This window comes from Thunnus thynnus, chromosome 24 (assembly GCF_963924715.1).
Source record: "Thunnus thynnus chromosome 24, fThuThy2.1, whole genome shotgun sequence".
In the NCBI taxonomy this organism is placed as follows: domain Eukaryota; kingdom Metazoa; phylum Chordata; class Actinopteri; order Scombriformes; family Scombridae; genus Thunnus; species Thunnus thynnus.
The window spans coordinates 17,276,737-17,292,136 of record NC_089540.1 but is presented as its reverse complement, the minus strand read 5'-3'; the positions used below and the strand labels follow the sequence as shown (position 1 = coordinate 17,292,136).

The 15,400-nt window shown below is 41.9% G+C and overlaps 1 long non-coding RNA gene across 3 annotated transcripts in view; it reads right to left on the bottom strand.

Annotated features, from left to right (window-relative positions):
- The window catches only part of LOC137176995 (uncharacterized), a 196,219-nt gene that overhangs the window by 12,366 nt on the left and 168,453 nt on the right, over positions 1–15,400 (bottom strand). For all 3 annotated transcript variants that reach the window (XR_010925922.1, XR_010925919.1, XR_010925920.1), the window contains one exon: positions 6,021–6,067. This is a non-coding gene — a long non-coding RNA (uncharacterized lncRNA). The remainder of the gene's footprint in view (positions 1–6,020; positions 6,068–15,400) is intronic.

Here is a 15,400-nt window from a genome sequence, read left to right as displayed (position 1 = left end):
CTCACTGTCTGCTGCCGTGGAGCTGCGACTTACCTCCAGGCACTGCCAAATAAAAAGAAGGAGAAAAAAAAAAAAAAAAAAGAAAGGAAGGAGAAAGAAACGACCTCCTGGTTTTGGGACCTGAGCGGTTGCCATTGTTCCGCTTTAAAATGAAAATCTCCGCTCCTCCGTCGGGGCCCCCAGTAACCTGTTCGCAAGCAGCTGGTGACCACCTGTGGAGCAAGTCAAATTAGGGAAGGATTCCTACTGTTTCTGTTTATTGTCTGCATGGTTTTTGTGTGTGGTATTGTGCTTTTGGTCCTGCACGTCGGTGGTGGTGGTGGTGGAGGTGGGTCAGCCGGCGGGATGGCCAGTGGCTCCCCGGAGGCTTTTTGTTTTGTTGCTCCAATCATCAGGTCTTTCTCTTTCTTGGCTTGGCAATAATGCAGCTCTTGTCATGTTTTGGCTGCTTGTGCTGGATTGCTGGATTGTTACTCAGGGAAGGTTTGGTGCAGTGTCCGAAAATTAGGAACTTTTGTTCGAGCGGTTCGATCTTAAATCCCCCAAACGCCACCGTTAAGCAAAAGCAACACATAAGGAATTCTTGGCAGCGTAGAACCCAACATATACGCCAACTCTCTTTCGTGACTATCTTTAAATCTCAAAAAAAAGAAAAGAAGAAGAAAAAAAAAAGATGGAGATGAGATATGACCTCTGTCCATTTTCCCTGAAATTATCCAATTTGGCCTTTATGAGATCTCATAGCCTGGGAGCCTTGAATTCCTTTTTTCATCCAAACAAGGGATGCTCTTGTTTGCTGCTGCGACCATTCGGCACAGAGATAGAAAACAGATATTAATCATCGTTTGGACACACCGAGGGAAAAAATATCACTTATGGGTCACAGTGAAATGAGTCAGTATTGAAAAAACTGCAAAACACGGTGGTTCTTTGTGTCCGTTTCCCGTTCCCAGGAATTCGGCTCGTCTTATGACTCGAGGTGGGGTTGGGGAGGTGAATGACATCACCGGTCGGGCTCACATTTGAATTCTGACACAGTGGCACCTTGTGTTCCCTATTCAACCCCCCCACCACCATCACCACCACCACCTCCCTGCCATCTCCTCTCTGAAGCCTGGATTGTGCTCGGCTCTGCCTTTTCTTTCCCCCCTCAAAGAATACCTCCTTTTCTCTTCCTCCTCTTAAGCAGCTGCCTGTGTATGAAGTGCAGAAAATGACACTCCATCTCATGATGAATGGTACTTGACCCCTGGAACCCGTTCCTGCGGGGCTCACACGGAGCCGCAATTTACATAAGCCAGGAGATCTCACGCACGCACTTGTTTACATCCAGGGGGGGGAAAAAAGCGAACGACATTGGACGCTCGACGCCGCGAAGGTGCCGCAAATGAAGATTAAATATTTGTTGATCAACCTCATCTGCGAATCGGACAACCTTTTACCGCCGTTTCCCCGTCTCTCTGCTCTCGCTTGGGTTTGACACACATCCGCGGTAGTGGGGTTGCCTCACTGAGAGCCCTTTTGTTACATGATTAATTACTCCAACCAACAGTTATGGCGGGATTAACAATTAGCTAGACCTGTCAAACAGTCAGTCTAAGATGGCAGACTAATTGAGCGGCTGGTTGGCCATTGTGTCCCAGTATAAGGCCAAGGAAGTGGGGATGGTTCACAAGCCTTTCATCTCTTTTACAGGCCTAATACCGCTGCAGAAAAGGGCCCGCTATCAGGCACAGTGAGCTCGGGGTAATTTTTCATGAATATTCATACGCCTCCTCTATCCGCAGTGAACTTTACAAAGTTACCTTCATGGTGCATGTTCTGGAAGTCTGCTACGGAGGATATTCACTCACTTGTACCGCAAAAAAAAAAAAAAAAAAAAAATGTCCATCTTACCAAGCCATTTAGTCTATTTCTGTGCTTTAGAAACTGAAAATCTCATTCTTTGTGTCCTTTTCTTGAAACTAGAGCAGCATTTCCACCTTCATTTCTAGAAAACGGCAGAAGTTTTAAGAAAAATCAGGTTAAAAGGTTGAATAAACAACCAAACTGATCGTTTTTTCAGCTCTAGGAATGCAGTCAGTGTACCCAGATTTTGACTGAACTACTCGTTATGTTGGTTAATGTATCATCACACTAACAAAGACTAAAAGAAAAAAAAAAAAAAAAAGATCAAACCCAGTCCAAACCCAGGGCCCAACAAAGACAAAAAAAAAAAACAACCCCCAAAAAAGTTCCTTGTGAGCCAAGTTTTTGGATGAGAGAAAAAAAAAAAAAGAGAGAAACCTGCAAGGCCACACAACTGAAGTGGCTTCCTCAAAGACTTTTTATCCCCGGTGTCCATGGGAAGAACCCCAGCAGAACAGCTGCAACGGCAAGCCATGGCTCTTCATGAAAGGTTTTGCCTGGAGGCGGGGAGGCGAACGACTTGATCGCGAAGAAAGTCAATTGTTCCCCCCACTGAAAGGCAAAAAGCCCAGGAGGAGCTGCACCATGGTGTGTGGGACATATCAAAATATTTGACAGACTTCAGCATTATGAAAAACCTTCGTCCTCTTCTTCTTCTTCTTCTTTTTTTTTTTTTTCTCAGGGAGGTTTTGTTTTTTTTCCACCCACCGCCGACCCGTCACACTCCCATCAGACCCCCTGACTGGCCTGTGTCATTGTTTGGGCCCTGAGAGTTCAAAGCGGGCCCTTTAGGAGCCGCTCAGTGTGTGCTGACACCATGTAATGAAATTAGCAGTTGTTGCTAAACAGGTTTCAATCAAAGAGACCGAGCCAAGACCTAGTGCCCACTGTTCATGAATCACCTCTTTCACTGACTTATGGCAGACAGTCTGGGACATTGTTACTCCTTTCATTGACCCATCATTCAGCCAGGTAGTCCCACCGAGAATAAAAAACACCCTTTCCAAAAAGGGAGACCTGGCTGAGAGCAGCAGCAAACAAACAACCGACAATAATGGACACGAAACTTCTTAAAAGTCAAGTGTTATAATTAAAGGGTCAGTTCACTCAAATGGAAAAATAACTTTCTCAAAGGGGCTTTTTTTGGCATAAAGGTTTCAAGAAGAATGTTGCCAAAACTTCTCCAAATATATGGACAGTACACAATAACAGCAAGATGAACATTAGCACAACATTAAGATTGATATATATTAATTATAAATGTGTGTGTGTGTGTTTGTGTGTGTGTGTTTAGGTCATTCACTGTCAGGTTGTGGGATGTTGTTACATGTTGGGCAGCAGGATACGTCTCCTGTCTCCTTCTCCAAGGAGTATTTTTTCATTCTGAGAGGTCATTAAGCTCTTTGACGTATGAAATTACACAGTTGGACTTGTTCAAGTGAATGTTTCTTATCTCACTGAAGGTTTTACAACTTAGTCTAAGTGGCGTCTTGATTTAATCTGCTGAAGTTTTGAGATAACAGTCTGAGATATGAAGGCAACACAGGTGAAATGTGTTTGTACACCTCAAAGTAACGACAGATTACATCTATTGTTACATAATAATTACATATATACAGAAAATATGTTTATAAGTTCCTGCGGTGCTCCGTTTCATGTCATTTTTTATCATTTCAATAATCCTTATTTTCTTAAAACAAGTGAAAAAACCCCCAAACTTTAAAGAGTTTTTAACGTTTATTCTTCTTGATTCTGTGCACCGACGCTCCGTTTTCATTCATTATTTTGTTTCTAGATACCCGTTTCATAACAGGCAGTTCCTAAAACAACTTTATTTGTACTGAAGAAGTCGACATATTTTGACAAAATGCCTTGAATACATGCAGTATGGACAAAAATGACTTAATAAGATGAAGAATTTTTATTTATCAACTCATCTGTTGATCTATTGGATAAATTATATGGAATATCAATCAACTTCCTGGGTCTAATGTGACTTCAATTTGTTTTTATGGCTAATGAACACTTCAAAACTTCAAAATATTCAATTTACATTTATATGAAACAGAGAAAAGCAGCAAATCTTCACAACTGAGAATCTGGAAACGATGAATCTTCAACTCAACGCAACCAAATGAGCTAAAACTCTTCTCGTCTGGAAACAAAACATGACTTATGACTTGTCGAAGTCTTCGAACGTGTCGCAGTTGCATCAATTTAATGTCATCGGCCGCAGTTTTGTGCGTATCAACAGAACGCCGTCGTCGAACGCTTTCACCTGGCGATTTTTATCCTTTAATGCACAACACATGCACAACTGCTGCTGCATTAAACAATGGCCTCCACAGCACACTGCTGTTCATCATGTGTGTGTTTGTGTGTGTGCGGAGGCAGAGCGAGCATGTGATGCATGTGTTTACATGTGTGTATTCATGCTTCTGTGTGATGCATGTGTTTATTTTCGCGTGTGTGTGTGTGTGTGTTTTATGCTTTGTGTGTGTGTGTGTGTTCTCGCCTCCAGGCCTGTCTCCTGAGCCTCCCTCCTCCTCCTCCTCCTCCTCCTCCTCCTATACACACACACACACACACACCTAAAACTGATGGCTTTGAATCACTGGCAACCCTGCTGCTAATTTATTTGCGCTGAGCATTATGGGAATTAATGTACCTGACATTCAATGACAACAGCCGGCGCTTTGTGGCCCTTTTTACATTTCAACACATTCCTGCCGTACACATGCCTGCCTATTGAAAAACGTCCATCTTCCCACCTAGCTGAAAAGACAAAACACACACACACACACACACAGACACACACACGCGGCAGGCTCTGAACCTCTAGGTGCATGAGGCTGTTAGCGGTGGCTGATGATAGTAGCAAAACATTAACATAATAATTAGTGTCTTGTAATTGTTTCATTAAAACCAGTTGTTCCATTTCTCCTCTTGTTCTCCCAGAAGACGCGAGACAGAGTTTGGACGTCAGCCAAAAGGAGGGTCGGTCCACGTTTGTACCCGCTCAAGATGTTTCCCAGCAGCTCGCCGGGGAAGCCGAGGAGGCTGTCAGAGGCGGCGGCGGTGGTGGCGGGACGACGGGTGTGGCCACTCTGGCCATATGTGGAGACAAAACGAACCCAGGAGGGCAACTCGGCTAATGTTTTTGAGACATATGACAAACTAAAGGCTCTTAAAACCTTAAAATATACAAAAAAATGCTGATTTTAGCAATGAACTTCAATCAGGAGCTGAAGGTTGTTTTCTTGTGATCTCACTTGTCAGAAAAACAAAAGGCCGTGTTGCATAAAAGTTGCTTAATAATGAACTAAATCCCGAATATTATGTCAGTTCCTTTAAAAGGTCACATAGCGTAATCGTATTGAAAGCTGGCAGTTCATTTAGAAGCTGCAAATACATACACAAGCGCTCATGCATATACAGTGGCTGCCTGGCTGTGAAGTGCATTCATTCACACACACACACACACACACACACACACACACACACACACACACACACACACACACAGACTTGTGTTGGCCCTCATTAGCATTTTAAAGAGGAATTCCACTCGTTTACCGCTTAGTACCTGCCAGTCCGCATTTGTGAGCGAGATCGAGTCTTCTCACAGCCACCGAGTGAAGAAGTGAAACCTGTGATGTCATTAACATTTAAATTATAAAGCAGCTACACGGTGTGTGTGTGTGTGTGTGCGTGTGTGTGACAGAGCAATTCTGTAAGGCCGACAAAAGCTGATTGAGTTGTATTTTACCGTAGAATGAGCTCCGGATATATATATATAAATAGGTAAATATGTGCTCTTAGTCGTCTTTTCTGCTCCTTGTGGGCCAGTCGTCATGTAGAGATGTCAGATTTTATATTTTTGGAGGTAAAGAGTCATTTCACTCCATGTTCTGCTGTTTAAACATGAAACTTTGAGGATTTCAGGTAAAGACTGAACTTTAGGAAAGATGTAATTGGAGTTATGAGAGATTTATATGAGGATGTGTTGGCTTTTTACTGGAAAGGACAAGTTTTTTTGTTTTTTAGTTAAGTTAAGGAAGTGAAAAGTGCAAGATTTTGATGTAGAAATAGAAAAAAGGAAAAACACTTACTGGCTTTTTTCTTGACTTTGGAGTCGGCTCAGTTGTCATCACATGATCTAAATATGAAGAAGAAAGGTTCATAGTTGGTCAAACCATTGTCAAGACAAAAAAAAGAACTTTTGAGACATATAAAGATAAATAAGACAAATAAAACACAGAAAAACAAGATAACAAGATGAAAATGTTTTTATTTTGGCGGGATCTAAACAGACGTCACGCAGTAGCCCCTTAAAATGATCTACTTCCTGTTGAAGCTGGGTGATGTTAAACATTAAGAGATGATTATAAAGTTTAAACCAATTAAGAATCAGTGTAAGAAAGAAAAAAACAGATTTTTATGGGAGCAGAAGGATAAGATTACATATATGTGTGATGGCTTGATTGGTTACATCTGGATCACATCTAGTGCAGAACGGGGTCACTATAGGATGACTGGAGTACAGTTTGAGTATTAACAACATTGTTCTAATTAAGATAATTGCTCAGATCTGGGAACACGATCAGACAGGTTGTAGACAAATACACAGATTAGCCAAACTTCCATCATAACGTCCATCGCAGCTTACAGCCTCACTTCCTGCTGCGACTTTAACATGTTGTAGTTGCGTGCACAGTTTTCCTGAGCAAAGAGGGTTTATTACCAACTAACTTCCAGTTTGACCCCTTAAAACGAAGCAGCATCTACCTGCAGGATGCAAACATCTATGACATGTGACCAAAGAATGATTTTCACCTCTAAACCTCTGAAATTGCTTCATTTGAATAACTATCAGCGACTAGACGAGGTAAATCTGTACAATATCCTGCAACTCATCTCATGACTTCTCGGATGTATCTTGTGACCCACCGGAGGGGCTGCGAACCCCAGTTTGGGAACCACCAGTTCAGATAATCAAGCTAAACTGTTGGCAACCTTTCTAAACATCTAACTGCTCATGTTTTAGACTTTAAAAGATGTTCCGGCAGCTACTTTAGTGAGTAAAATGTCATCATAACGAAAGGAAACGACGGCCAAAACTTTCAAAATAAAACTCAAGTTGCAAAATATATATATTATTATTACAAAATATGATGCAGTGGCTTAACAAGCAGCATCTAAGATTGTTTTATCTGTTTACTTTGTTTGTTATTTAAGTTTTTTTCTAAAAAAGGAAACACTAAATACATAAACAGCTCTGACAGCTTTTCAACAAACGTGCTGAAAGTGGTTTCCATATTCCTGCAGTGTTTTTGTGTCCCTGAACATACGTGTTGTGCCAGACGACCTCACACACACACACACACACACACACACACACACACACACACACTGCTGCTGCTGTTGTTGGTCTGCAGCTGCGTGCTCTCCACTCCATCTCTCAGTGCAATACAGTGAGGAGGCACGGGAGGCACTAAGAGGTATACGTCTCATTGGCCAAGTCTGGGAAAGGAGGAGGAGGAGGAGGAGGAAGGAGGAGGAGGAGGAGGAGGAGGAGGGTGTGTGTGTGTGTGTCTGTTTAAGTGTGTGTGTGTGACAGCCTGTGTCACACCACCAGATAGTTAGATACCACCGCCGGGGATTTGACATTTAGTGTTTTTTGACAAACTTCTGACGACCGTCTCCCGCAGATCATTATCAAAGCATTTCTGTCTGTATAATCAAGATGAATGCTTCCGAACACAACGATGATCATTTTGTAGAGGAGCAACTCTCGAGGATCCAATGAGGGGGGAGCGGAGGGAAGGGTGAGGGAGGGTGAGGGAGGGAGGGGGGGGGGGTCCTGTATCACTTGGGCGTGCTTAACACATACATTTCCATTTTCCCAAAGACAGATTTGTTGGCAGCGCCGATATAAGGCGACACACTCCGGTGCTGACAATGTTTCTGTCAACTTATTGAATCTTCGGCGAAGAAAAAAAAAAAAAAAAAAAAAAAGGGGGCAATCTCGGAGGCAGAACGCAATCTAAAACATTGATAAATAAATACGGGAGATATGAATATGTTTGTTTGTTTGTTTGTTTGTGCTGGGTGTCGATTTAATCCCCCACCCACCCCTCGCTCGCCTTAGAAATCTCCCCAAAGACTGATTGGTGTCACGCACTGCAATTAACTCGGCGAGCACCGTCTATAAATCAACTTCCTGAACTCGGCGTGGAGGAGATGATGTTTTTGAAATTAGCAACATCCGCCGCTTGTGTTGTGTTGTGGGGGGGGGGGGGGGGGCGGAGATGGGAGGGATGGGGATGTTGATATTCAAAATAATGTCCCTCTGATATCAGATATTCAGAAAAACACGCAGAAACAACTTTCAGAAAATCACGGCCATTCTTCAACGCGCCGCGGGGGGAAAACGCCGCTCGTTTTCTTGACGTTTAGCTGTTTTGGTTGCAATTGAAGCGTCGGCGCCTCCCTCATATTCACCTCCCGCGCCTTCGTAGCGTTATGAACCATGAGTCGCTGTCACTGCCTTCACAGAAGAAGAACATTTAGGTCAATTATCATCGCATTCAGAATCATGCTCGACTACTCAGATTAAGAAAAACACTTATTTGCCCCCACATGGTCCGAGCAGAGTAATATTTCTCTGACTGGGGCCAGCGTATCAGGAGAATGCTTTATTGCTTTACTTATTCATGTTGCATTTGCAATTCTGTATGTGTGTGTGTGTGTGTGTGTGTGCATGCTCAAATATATACAGTATATGCGCGTGTTTGTGTGTGCATTCCCTCGCAAGTAGCAGCTGATAACGCTAATCCTGTTTACTTCTCTTTTCCTCTCTCCTCAGTATTTCAAATATACCTTAAGCCTTTCTCGACTTCAAGGCGTATCCGCGGAGGAGAACGCGGCCCCTGCCCCGGCGATCCTGCACACACACACACACATACACGCCAGAACAAAGGGAGTCCCCCCCCCCCAACCTCTCATATTCGATTCCTTCTCTGAATATGTAAAACACAGCAGCAGCAGCAGCAGCAGTAGAGTCAACGCAGAGAAATTACCAGAACTATCTGGGCCATTGACAGGCCTCCCCTGTGGTCAAATGGGCCATGGTTGTGTTTGGCGAGCCCCCCCCTTCCTCCCCCCCCCCACCCCTCGCTCTGCTTTTCTGTGGCGGACTGTAGATAACCAGCAGGGAGGAAGAGACGCACTCAGACGAGCTGAGGCGCTCGGGTGAGTGTGACTGCGGTGTCGCACTCTGCCCTTAAAGGCTTTCTTGTATCCTTTCCGTTAAAGGGGCAATAAGGAAAAAAAAAACAGTTTTTATTAACTCAAAAGGACAAAATAACCATAATTTTATCTGTCGGAGGTTGTTGGGGTCACTGATCAATACAGATGACTGGTTTTCAAAACTTCCTCTCTGGTTTAACCGCCTGAACTTGTAGTTTCAAGAGTTTTTGTTTCTTTTACCACCTGCTGTAACACGTTTCCAACCTTTTTAGCTCTTAACCCTCTAATTTATCTCTACAGGTGGTGACTCATTCTACCAATAAGTGATTGTTGCTACTCAGATGTATTGTTTGAGTGTATGTTTAGATGCCTAAAAAGGTGAAACTATCAAGTAACTCACAGAAAAAGGCAAACCTTAAAGACTAAAACCTTCTAGCTCTGATCTTTTTGACTTTTACGCTTCTACTTGGTTGCATATCTCTACAAGTTGTGACCAGTTCAACAAGAAGGTGACACTTCCTTCTCAGATTATTTAATTTGAGTCATGTTTAGATGCCTGAAGAGGTAACAAAGAACGAAGAATATATCAGGACAAAGACAGAAAACATTAACTTAATTGTGTAAATATGTCTTTCTCTACTTTCAGTCAATGAAACTACATTTATCCACTCAACACCAACATTGTTTCTATAGAGAAATCTTGATATTGAGTTTTTCAGTGAGGGCGGCACATGTAATGCTATTTACTTCCATTGTATTGAGGTGGTGGCAAAGAGTGCTAGATGCTATAAAGAGTAAATTGGATGTGTATGTTTCTCTTTTTCTGCAATTTGGTTGGACTGACCATTTAATTTCAGGAGAAATTTTGTCAAAATATCTCCAAATAAAACAAATTTGCATGTCAGGGTGAACTGACACTTCTGCCATCACAGGAAATTATGTATTTTATGGTTCAACTTTGTTTTGGATGAACAGAAAATGATTAAATGGGTGGTTAACGTTAGCAGTGTTAGCCGGCGTGGCTAAAAGGACAAAAGAGTGACACCTACAGAAAGTTCACTAGCAGAAAATCCAAAGAGAGAAGAAGAGATAACACACATGAAGAGGTTATGTTTGACTTTTATATGCAGGTGTCGTGAAAGGTTTAGACAATGCCGACCCTTTTAGGTGATGAAATTTGTTGAACCATTTGTGATTCCCCTGACCCGTTGGCACCACTGCGTCCCTTCTTGGCCCGCCACCGTCGTCAGGGGAGATCCTGATTCACAGAAGCCATGGCTGCTCCTCAAACCCGCCGGCAGATGCTCCCTCTCTCCTGCCTCGCCAGCCGGCAACGTGCCTCCTCTGACATGCCTGTATGTCTGTCTGTCTGCCTGACTCAGTCTGTCCATTCGTCCATCCATCTGTCCGTCAAGCGGGTGAAGCCTGCAGCCCAGATTATAAAAACTGCACACTGGCTTTTAAAGGGGCAGTAAGCGAGGTATTTGCTCCCCTTATAGGACATACAAGGTCCTAGAAATAATATCTAAAATTAGGGGGGGAAAAGAGGTTCATGGAAGGCAATATGTTCCCATGAATTATTTATTGGCTGACGTGTTTCAGTGCCCACATTGGCTGATGAATGATTGATGGCAACATGTTGCAGCGCTGAGCCATTTTTCCTGTTTTTAGTTATTTTAAATATATCTTTAAGGTTTAGGTCAATTACAGGCCACTGTCACTCAAGGAGTATTAAAGCTGCACTTATTAATACTTTTATAAGAGCGACGAGCCAAATGGCTACAGGAAACAACACTGCCTACCCACAGATACTGTCTCCTTTGCCAAGGAGCTAAACCAGTTCCTACAGTAGCTTTGACAAAGACACTCACGGGGACGTACTCGACAATGTAATGTTGCCCAGTTTGGGATCCTATCACACTTACTGAAGGGGAGATAGCAGGCAGTCTTGCTAAGATAAGGCCACATAAAGCTCCAGGCCCAGATGGTCTCGGAGGAAGAGCCATCGCAGGGTGCACTTATCAACTAAAAGGTGTTTTTACGAGATTATTCAAGGGTCTGCTTGACGAACATGCTCCACAATCGTTTTCCAAAGTGCCTACAAAGAGTCGCCCCCCTCCACACCTAATGCTGCTCTTACCAGTATCTTCTGCAAGTGCATGGAATGGGTTATACTGGGGCGCCCATGGTCATCTAGACAACCTCCAACTGGCCTATGAAGCACAGAGAGATACTGAGGATGCTACATCGGTTACCATCCAGCATCCTGAAGCTTATGCCAGAATATTATTTATTGATTTTAGCTCAGCTTTTAGTACGATCAGGACTTTTTAAACTTGATAACAATGGACATCTTGCACTTTTTTCACTATGTACATACATGAAACGCAGGTCTATGACAGCAACTTTTATCCTTTTAAGTGTGCAGACAACCAGGCGTAATAATGAACCAGAGAGTTCCCACATTAATCACATCAACAGTCTATTAACATGGTGTCAAGAGAGTGATTTGCTCTTAAACGCTAACAAGACGTTGTCAACATAAGGGGTTAGGCAACCGACGTGTCAGCTGATTACAATTAAGGGCCAAGCTGTAGAGACGGTAGGTGGTTTTCAATATTTAGGAATGATTTTAGACGCCAGACTACATTTTTAAGGAAATTAAACGGCTTTGACGTGAGCAAAGACCGTCCCTTTCTAGTGGAAAGTATTTCCTACAACATCACATGCTGGTACGGAAATTTATGGGCTAAGAGCAAAAGCAAGCTCACAAAAAAAAAAAAAAAAAACAGAGCCAGCAAGGTTATCCAGAACCCCCAGAGACAGTTGGTGGAGCTGTACAACCACACAAACCAGGAGGAAAGCAACATTAATAGTTCAGGATCCTTCACATCTTTTGTTTTAATGAATTAGAAAAAAAAACTCCCTTCAGGAAGACGATATAGGACACTCACACTAACGAGAAACATCTTTAAGAGATGTTTTACTCCGTCCTCTGTCGTCTCACTAAACAAATGACTTTATTAGATATTAGTGGCAGCTGCTGGTTTTATGACGTCTGCTTAAGATATGTATTTATTAGCACTTTTATCTCAACTGTTTATTATTACAGGACAACTATCTCACATATTCTCACACATGGCAGAGAAAGTTTTTAATTGTATGTAAAAGTAACAAACCTACAGAGAAATGTAACCCAAGTATGAGTGTTTTAGCAAGAATTACCTGCTCGGCACCAAACAGCAGGCAGACAAAGTTAGAGACAAGCTGGTGAGGAAATTGGAGTCTTTCACAGCTAAAGAGCCAGATATTTATCCCAAAAATTGGTGGAGACAGAGCTAAACATTCACTGTTGCTGGAAATGATGCTAATAAAAGCAGTGAGACCAAAACAATGAGCTGAAAGATGCTAAAACACTAACATGACTGTTTATTTTTTTGTTCTAGAGACCTTTTTGAGTTATTCTCATGTTATAAATGCTAAAAAGATGAATAAAGCAATGTCTTTCTATGTTTAAATGATCCTATCTTTGTCATAAACACCTGTATTACAAACAAGTTTAAGCACATGAACACTGAATTCCTCTATAATGTAGAAAACCTTGCAGATGACACTCACATTTACACATTTCTACATTCAACAAGTAGAATCGGCCTTTTTTAAAAAATATAAATCTGAAGATGTAAACACCCTATAATCAGTTTTCTTTCTCATTTAAATGGAGAATTTTAAACATTATCAATAATTGAAGGTGTTTTATGAGGGAATGAAAAGCTGATACAGTTCCTTGCATCAAGTAAAGCTTTCAGAAATATTGTCACAGATTGCTGACATGAGAAACTTTCTGGACAACACACACTTGTTAATGAATAAATCATACCGTTTTTCTTGTGTGTGTGTGTGTGTGTGTGTGTGTGTGTTTTTTTCCTCGCTGTGGCTGATGAACCCTGGAATGGGGCACCGGCCATCTGCGGTCTTGAGTGTGTGTGTGTGAGTGTGTGTGTGTGTGTGAGAGAGAGAGAGAGAGAGAGAGAGCTGTGGTCCAGCGTCCACTGGGGAGACTCGGCTGCTGCCCCACTTTTCTCGCTCTCATGTCGGACCGGGACCATCTGACGGGGCTAAAGACCAGTGTCACATGTCTATATTTGGCCGCCGTCATCGCCGCTGCCAGAGCTCAGCACTGCAGTTGTTTTCCAAAATGCGCGGGGCAATCGATGATAATGAGGAAGGACATTTTAATTAGGGCTGTCGCAACCTGGGGACGACATGCGGGCTCACACGGCAGGGGAGCGGGAGAGAGGACTGTGGGGGGGACGGGGAGGGGGGGGAGGTCTGGTCACCATCACACCTCCTTCTGGGAGTTTGGGACTGGTGTAAGTATCACTGCATTTTTTAGGAGGAAATTAAATTAAATCTGCATAAAAATCTTTACATTGTCTGGGTTTATTTTTCTTTATTCTCTTCTTAACATATTGTTGCAAATGTACTTTAAAGATGAATTAAATTAAAGTTATGTTATACTGGACTATAATTGGGCTCCAACCAAAATAAAGGTGAACCTGCTGAGCGGGGACACTTCCAGTCACAAACTGACCTGATTGGACGGATTTCAGTCGATCGTTAGTGAGGAGAGCCAATCAGGACGAGGTCAAGCTGTTATGTATTTAATAGCTGTTTCATGTTACCGTAGTTACCTGTTTCTGACTTGTACTTTAGATAATATTTACATCAAAATATGAGTTGTAATTACGACTAACTTTCATTTTTCTGGAAGCTGCCACATATATCAGGTCAAGTTTTATTTGTCATGTTCATATTATACAAGACAATAACAGTGAAATGTTTCCCATTAAAACTGAAGGAACTCAAGTGTATAAACCAAAAACGACTAAACATAAGAAATAAGCAACAGTGCCAATATGTGTAAACAAACATGGACGCCCCACATCTGTTCACGTCTGTCAATCAAGGTTATTAAACCCAAATTGACCATGCACAGTGTTTTTAAACCTCACAAGACGACCCTGCAACCATAAAACACAGCTACCTGCTATCCAATATCACACAAACTCACAATTAAACTGCTGCTAAATCTATTTTATGTGGGAAAAAAACACTTTAAGTAATCAAATACAAGTTTTTCCCACTTATTCAGCATTCTGAACATTAAATTTTCCATTAGCTAACCTACTAGCCGTTGATATCTGCTTGCTAATCTGCTAAATCTGACAAAAAAAAAGAAATCAGATTATGTAAGAGTGAACCAGAGCAGTTCTGCAAACTACAAGATGTAAAACTTCCTGTCAGAAGGAGGTTTCACTCCATACAAGCATAAAATAAACAACAATAACGAAGCACATGAAGCATTTTCCTCCAGTCCTCAGAATTTGCTGCCATGCCTGCAGGTTATTGTGAGCTATTTCTGCCTTGTGAAATGAAGCGATAAAGAATCAAAAAAAAAAAAGGACAAAAACTCACATGTGAAAATTTATATTTGTTGAGATTTAAAGGTTGGAAACTTATATTATTTTTTTTTCTGTTGCTGTAACGCAACATGAAAGCTGCACAAAACTGCCTGCAGAAAAGGACGGAGTTTTTTGAAAATGAAACTCATTAAACATCTTAAGTCATTTATGTATGTGTAGGAAAAGAAATAGAGGAAAAAAAAATCCTGCAAATTCCAAAAATAGGGCTGTTTAAATTAAAAATTGATTATCTCATAAGGGATTTACATGATAATAAGCACGTATAAAGGAAGAGGAAACCCATCTTGCTCTACATTTACAGGTCTTTTAGTTCACTCAGGCGGAGAACGACGTCTAATGAGATCAAGAGAAGAATAAACTTTAAGTCTGAGATCACCGATATCACAAGCAATCAGCAGCAAAGAACCAGCTGTAACAAATACTCCTATGCCCTTAAAATGATTATGTATATTAGAGACATGCAAGAAAAATAAATATTTCATGAATGCGGAAAAAATGTACTTTATATGTACTGGATATATGTGTGTGTGTGTGTGTGTGTGTGTGTGTGTGTGCTAGAGGAAAACAAAGCAATAAGCCCACTGCCATGTGATTTAATATTCATCCAACATCCCCGAGCAAAAAACTGTACAAGGTGTGAGAAGAAAAAGCCTGCACACATACACACAGAATCACACCAGAACTGCGAAAGTTGGGAATAACTGCATATATAATCAGTAATGAAAGTGGCTTGCCCCCTGTGCATGTGCACAAAC